Below are 8,536 nucleotides of genomic sequence, written 5' to 3'. Positions count from 1 at the left end.
ATATACTTAAAGGGAGACAGTTAAAAAATTAATGATTTATACATTCTGAATGAGTATTCTATTTTAAGCAACTTTAAAAATTGTCTCATATTATGAATGCTCCTTGTGATGTTGCTATCATTACTTTAAAAATAAGGCATTAAATAGATAATTTATTTGCTTCAGTACTCTGGACAGAACTTGGTTTTTTTGGTTGGATTAATTTATCCAACAATCATCAAGGACAACCCAGGTTTTTGGAAACAATTGTCCGTAATCTAAAATATCATTATTGATTTGCAAAGAAAGATAACAAGATAATTCTTAACATTTGAGAATCGGATTAAATTATAAAGTTGTTTAACATTTCATGCTCAATCTGAATCACGAACGCTAAATTTGTTTGGACAGTGTCCCTTTAAGAGATTTAAAGAGTGTATTTACTTCTCTTCTTATCTTGACATACTTTGCTTGAAAAGCATATCGAGATAGGCTCAGTAGATGAAGATTGGTGGATGCACAGAGATGCCTCATGTGATTGGCTCAACCATGTGCATTTAAATTTCTTCTGTTGAGGATATCTAAATACTAAGATAAATTGAGTTACATTTTAAAGTCTAAACAATTTTCTATCTCTACAGATCATTTGATACAATTGTTTGGTTGTAATGTCTATTTAAAAATAAAGACGCCATTGCACAATAACATATATGAGCACTTCAGACAAATACAAGCTCGAGGTTTATTTACTAATAACAAACAAACCTGTAGTTTAACATTTATAAACAGATTATCCAAGTTACTGACATTATAACCTGAATTTGAACATTCAGAAATATTGCGTGGGAAACGCATCTTGAAACCCCAGATTAGCATCTTTAAACATTAGTCTAATGTCACGCAATAGCACACAATCAATGTGCATTATGAAATACATTTAATAGAGCAATATCAATACTTCACAATAAGTAAAGAAATGGATTTTATGAACAATAAAGACATACAATATTAAATGTGTATTTGTATTAAAGAAACAGACCGTTATTAAACCGAGAAATGTCTACAACATTTAATAATGTGACAGTATTAGATTTTAAAGAGAATTTAATCATTAATATTTAACGGATCACGGATATTAAATCTGCGTCACACATATCCGCATGACAGGCCCATGAGTTACAAATAAGTCTACATGAAAAATGAAGTTACAGCACCACCAGGAGGTATGTGTAAGGAAGTTACTAAGATATAAAACATTAAGGAACGGCCAATCAGAGTTCATCACACAAACACAACTTGAGTCAGGATGGTCTCACAGACATTCTAACAATATTTCAAACTTTTATCCAATCAGATGTACAGATCATGTTTACTTCACCATATAAAAGTCCATTACACGTTGCCATCTTTGTCAGTTCTCTAATGCCTGCAGGCAGTATATAATATTTATTAATAATTATATTCTACAACCCAGCAGGCATGTCAGCTCCCAGGTTCACCAAGGAGGAGAGCGCTGCACTGGTCCACGCCGTCAAGGACTTTTATCCCCAGCTGTTTGGGAACAAGAGGAGGTTGACAGATGCGCCTGTTAAGAAGGCCCTCTGGGAGTCTATCACCAATGCGGTTAGATTGGTGTGTGACGTCCAGAGGAGCCAGGATCAAATTATGAGGAGATTCGGAGATATGAGGTTGCGCTTAACAAAGAAAGTCAACCTCATAAGGGACTGGGTACAAGCCCGTAAAAAAGAGGGGGCAAAAGAGAGGCCCCGCGGAAACTCTACCTACTCCCTTATGAGGTGACTTTATGCGAGCTCCTCAATCTCCGGGTCCCCAAAAGATTTAGATCCTCGCCATCCTCGGCCTCCTCTTCTTCCCTCCCAGCTGCGGGATCTGAAAGTCCTGACGCGGGGGCCAGGGCAGCTGCTTCTCCGTCCGGTGGCCTGGGAGGAGATGATGGAGAATCTGAACCAGGTAACTATCCAACTTCATATAATATCTCAATATTTGATTTTTTTTTTTAAAAATGTGTATATAGTCAGATACTAAACCTATACAGATCTCACAACATACACTACATATGATGTTTAGATATCTGATTTTATATTAGTGACACATGAAATAGGAATGATGTTTCTTGCGCTCTACAGAATATGCGTCACATAGCGAAAATGGAATTTCGCATACACGTTAACATGGGTTAGCTGTAAGTGGCATTGCTTTATACATGTTGGTCAAATGACGGATGCGTAATTCCGCTTGGAATCATTGCGCAATGATCGCGAAAATGGAATTTCGCATACACGTTAACATGGGTTAGCTGTAAGTGGCATTGCTTTATACATGTTGGTCAAATGACGGATGCGTAATTCCGCTTGGAATCATTGCGCAATGATCGCGAAAATGGAATTGCGCATACACGTTAACATGGGTTAGCTGTAAGTGGCATTGCTTTATACATGTTGGTCAAATGACGGATGCGTAATTCCGCTTGGAATCATTGCGCAATGATCGCGAAAATGGAATTTCGCATACACGTTAACATGGGTTAGCTGTAAGTTGCATTGCTTTATACATGTTGGTCAAATGACGGATGCGTAATTCCGCTTGGAATCATTGCGCAATGATCGCGAAAATGGAATTGCGCATACACGTTAACATGGGTTTGCTGTAAGTGGCATTGCTTTACACATGTTGGTCAAAATGAAATGTGAATTATTATATATGTGAAGAATACAGTATTCTTATTTTCAATATTATACATAATAAAAAAAGAAGAATCCAAATAAATTATAACATATGCCCATCAATTGATGAGAATGAAATAACACAAAAAATAATTTAAGCTACAGTAAACACAACTGAGTACAGGATATATTTATCATGAATTGAATTGAGGAAACAATTAACTCATGGGACTACCAAAGGATTAATAGTTTTTAATTGATTTGCTAATAATGTAAAGATTTTAAACATGGCATGATTTGTATTAATGATATCCAATCCTCATTTAATATATTACAGATCTGGATGTTGGTGCTGGATCCTCAAGGCAGGGCTTGTCACAGTATGGTATGTCTCATTTTAATTGACATTTGTCTTAGAAACATGGACAGAACATTACATACTAAATCCACATTGTTCAATATTTATATGTATCTTCAAAATGGATTTTAAAACTTTTTTCAAATAAGAATAAATAAAACCAAAAAATAGGATTACATTGTAAGATTACTCTGATTTTTTTTTTGAATTTAAGATATCTCATCTATTCTGGATGTCTTAATTTTAATGTAAGATTCTTTGAATGTCCAATTTATATTCTTCCCTTGTGTATTGCTTAATCTTATTTGTATACATTTTTAAATAATACACACAATTTTGCATATGTTTAGATTTTAAAAATATAGATTCAATTTTTGAAATTGATCACGTCATTTAAGGGACATGCCAACTAAATTTTACATAGAATTATTTTTAAACGTGATTTTATTGTTTTGTTTAAACATTTTATGAGCTACATTGGTTCAGTCTATTGTTTTAGTTCATAAACAAATTAATGGATTTTGGTTTAGGTTAAACAATGTATTACTGGTATTATCCGGCTGTTTTTCTATGCATAAATTGGCATATTTCCAAAAGTTAAAATCATGTGTTCAGATAACAGTAGTACATAGTTTAAAAAAGTATACAATTACACATTTAGAGCTTCATGTCCCTTTAATAGATGAAAATTAAATAATTCTTCGGATATCCTTAAATAACATATTAGATTGGAATTGCATGCTCAATCCCATTCATTACATCAACATATGGATTCGAGAATTCATTAACACCAACATTGTCAAATCAATATAATTTTATATTAAAGGGATACTGATCTAAAATTATTTATGTTGTCATTCAGATAGAGCATGCAATATTAATCAACATTTAAATATAATACTATAATCATATGTGAAATATTCTATTGCTAAATGTATTTTAAAATCAAGAATGTACGTTTATCTGCAGCTCAATTTTGGTTGACCAACCTGGGTTTTGATTGATGATTGGTGGATACCTTCAACAAACAATATTTATTGAATCCAATATTGCTTATCTGCCTTTAAGATTAAAATGTAGCAACATTCAAATTATAATAGGAGTCAATGTTAAATAATTTGGAACAGTTTGAACAGTGAAATCAATGATTGAAATAAATCATGTCAGTGTCCCTTTAATAAACAATAGATTCATTCATCTTTACATTCTTTGGATTAGACAATATTGATATATAATTCACATATTCACTGTTGGAGTTACTTTATAGATATCAGCATACTCTAACAGCACCATGATTACATATTTGTACTAATCAATTTGGTTTTGTATTGTGATAAATATGTGTTGCGTCCTAAACAAGATTACTGTACATTGCACAAATGGCTCGATGTGCCACATGTCTTTGTTTATATTTGTCAACAGCTGTTATTCAAAATGTGGTTTGTGTGTATTCTTTTAAGAACATTGATCAATGGGTATATTTAGATATGCAATAGCATCGTATGAGATGAGTTTGATGTCTAATATAGTCAGAAATTAAACATATGTTCAATACATCATTTTTAACAGAATCCCCTTGATTCAATCAAGCATTTTTTTGTTTAATGACTGCTCTATTCTTCACATTTTCAAGTTGATTATTCTTAAAATTTGCTACAGATGTGATTTAGTACTATCCCAAATGTGTTCACTAATATATATCTATATCATTCATAGAGAGAGTTGGTGTGGGGAGCCCACAGGAATCCAGCACTGACACAGAGCCGCCTTTGCGGTCTCCTGGTAAGTCCATTGACTCATTTATATGTCATTGAAGGTGTATTGGTAATCAATATTATGAGCATGATTCTGATGAAGCATAACATTTGAAACAAACATATAATTTACTCCTCTGATTATATATTAATTTTCTTTGAATATTGAAAGATTAATAATTAAAACTTTCTTAGTCTACACCTTTGTTATTCAGAAGATGTATAGCATATGTTTGTTTCCATGTTCATTTTTGACAACAGTCATCAAGTGATACACACATGAGAAATCTTAAATGTTCTATGTACTATGCTTTTATGATTTTAAAATTAATACAAACAATACATCGAAAATCGGAATCATTGAGAATAACAAATCTAATGTCATTTGTATGCTCCATCAAAATGATGTAAATCATAACTTTGGGTGTGTATATCTTTAAGGCAACATTGATGTGTGTCTTTGATCAACAGTAACATATGTTATAATATCTGATCTTAACGTGTACACAACATGTTATGTTTTACAGAGATTGATTTAACATGTGTGACGGAGGAGGAAGAGGCTTCCTTGAAGTCTGATGGTATGTGAAATATATCTATCATGTTTCCAACATGTTGCTTTATTGGAAATCATTTTATTGAAGACATTCAAAGTCTACAGCTTTTGCACTTTAAAAAGGAATATTATTTGTCTGTTCAAATACACTACTGCCCCCTTTCTATATCAGGCAGCATGAAAATATGTTTTTTTTTTTTTATAAATTTATAATTCATGCCATCATTATGTCACATGCATATTCCATGCCAAAACACAATAATAATGTTATAATTGTACAGACAGTCATTGATATTCATCTGAGTGCCTATATGCATACCATATCCTCATTTCATAATTGTTTAGAAATTCAAACACACTTCGAAGTATATTGAAAACATAATCAATTTGAAATGCGTTGATTTGATTTCATGATGTATGAGATGTTAATATATTTGGATTATTTTTTTCAGATGGATCCTCCACCTCTGGTCATCTGGTTTCCGCCCCTGCCCAGTCCCCTGACCAGTCACAGACCCCTGCCCATGCCCAGACCCCTGCCCATGCCCAGACCACTGCCCAGGCCCAGACCCCTGCCCAGGCACAGACCACTGCCCAGGCCCAGACCCCTGCCCAGGCACAGACTCCTGCCCAGGCCCAGACCCCTGCCCAGGCCCAGCCCCCTCCGGCCCTTCCCATTTGTCATTTCCTGTCCCTCCCAAAAAACGCCCCTTCCCTGTCCCTCCCAAAACACGCCCCTTCACCCCCCTTCGCCGCTCTCCCCGTATTATGGCCCGTACAGCTGCCCAGACCCCAACTCACCACTCCCCAGCTGTACGGCCTACCCCGGAGCAGCAGCTCATCCCTCCCCAACCCAATCCCATCCCTCCCCAACACAATCCCATCCCTCCCCCCTGTCTCAACCTTCATTGTCCTGGGTGTCGGATTGTCCTTCCCAGGCACAGCTGTAAGTATCATTCAAAATCCACATTATAAGATACTTAAAGGTACACTGAAGGAAAATTGTTTCTATTGTGATTCAAATAGAGCATGCAATGTTAATCAAATTTATAATTTACTACTCTTATGAATTATTCTTCATTCTCTTGCTATCTTTATTGAAACAAAGAAATGCCTAGAATTAATTTTAAATAGAAAATAATTGTGGACATCATTTCTTTATTGTTGGATGAATGTATCCATCAACCAGCAGGGACAACCAAAGTTGATAAACAAATATGGCCTGCCCTATAAACCTACATTCTTGCATTCAAAATCTAGCTAGAGAATTCTAACATTTAAAGAATATGTGTAATTTTTTCATATTTGTAATGTCATGCTCTATCTGAATCAGTCAATTAAATATTTAGGTTCAATGTCCCTTTAATTTGATATCACTACATATACCAATCACCACTACTTGGATCCAACAATTTATGTACAAATGTTGATACATTATCTCTTGTCTAACCCAGTGGGAATGTAATTTCTTCAGGTTGCTATGTTTACACAGCTTGTCCTCAACGCCAAAATGTTTAAGGATAGGTGTGCCTACCACAGTATAATTAAAATATTTAAATTGCTAATGTAAGTACAATGTAAATCCTTTAACAAGATTTGATACACTCAAGCTGTATAAGTGGATCATCGAAAACCAATTAAAGGGGACAACATGTTTGAGTAAACTGTCCCTTTAATGATTTCAGTCTGTCTGAATAACATATTTAATGTGTAAAGAATCAATTTAAACAAATTGATGTAAAGAATGATTTGTCTTTATGATGACAATGTATCTTTGCTTATTTTTTCGTCTATTATGTAATTATCCTTAATATTTGATTTATTCTTTATTTTAGGCTGTGACTCAGCATGGCTCATGCTAGAAGGTATAGCACGAGTAGAGCAGGCCGTGTTGAGGTACGCAGCTGTCCTGAGAGGGATGAACGACACCATGCAGGCCCAGCTCCGGGTTCAGGATTTGACTCTGCGGCAGATCATGCTATTAAATTCAAGGCCTGAATCCGGAGCTGGACATGCACAGGACGATGAAGTGGATGACCAGTAAGTGGAGGATCTGGAGATGCTCCAAGGGTGGAGATAAGAATCCTCCGTCCACATGTTGATGTTTTTGTTATTGTTGCCATTTGGCCTTTTTCTAAGTTTATTGTTGTGCCTGTTGCACTCTTTTACCTTGTCATATGTCTCCAATGGGGCTATGCTGGCCCTTGGCAACTCTCTTCATGGACTGTGATGCACTGTGTTACCTTGTCATATGTCTCCAATGGGGCTATGCTGGCCCTTGGCAACTCTCTTCATGGACTGTGATGCACTGTGTTACCTTGTCATATGTCTCCAATGGGGCTATGCTGGCCCTTGGCAACTCTCTTCATGGACTGTGATGCACTGTGTTACCTTGTCATATGTCTCCAATGGGGCTATGCTGGCCCTTGGCAACTCTCTTCATGGACTGTGATGCACTGTGTTACCTTGTCATATGTCTCCAATGGGGCTATGCTGGCCCTTGGCAACTCTCTTCATGGACTGTGATGCACTGTGTTACCTTGTCATATGTCTCCAATGGGGCTATGCTGGCCCTTGGCAACTCTCTTCATGGACTGTGATGCACTGTGTTACCTTGTCATATGTCTCCAATGGGGCTATGCTGGCCCTTGGCAACTCTCTTCATGGACTGTGATGCACTGTGTTACCTTGTCATATGTCTCCAATGGGGCTATGCTGGCCCTTGGCAACTCTCTTCATGGACTGTGATGCACTGTGTTACCTTGTCATATGTCTCCAATGGGGCTATGCTGGCCCTTGGCAACTCTCTTCATGGACTGTGATGCACTGTGTTACCTTGTCATATGTCTCCAATGGGGCTATGCTGGCCCTTGGCAACTCTCTTCATGGACTGTGATGCACTGTGTTACCTTGTCATATGTCTCCAATGGGGCTATGCTGGCCCTTGGCAACTCTCTTCATGGACTGTGATGCACTGTGTTACCTTGTCATATGTCTCCAATGGGGCTATGCTGGCCCTTGGCAACTCTCTTCATGGACTGTGATGCACTGTGTTACCTTGTCATATGTCTCCAATGGGGCTATGCTGGCCCTTGGCAACTCTCTTCATGGACTGTGATGCATTGTGTTACCTTGTCATATGTCTCCAATGGGGCTATGCTGGCCCTTGGCAACTCTCCTCATGGACTGTGATGTACTGTGTTAC

Source organism: Bombina bombina, chromosome 1 (genome assembly GCF_027579735.1).
Source record: "Bombina bombina isolate aBomBom1 chromosome 1, aBomBom1.pri, whole genome shotgun sequence".
Taxonomy (NCBI): Eukaryota; Metazoa; Chordata; class Amphibia; order Anura; family Bombinatoridae; genus Bombina; species Bombina bombina.
This window is presented reverse-complemented; position numbering follows the sequence as displayed.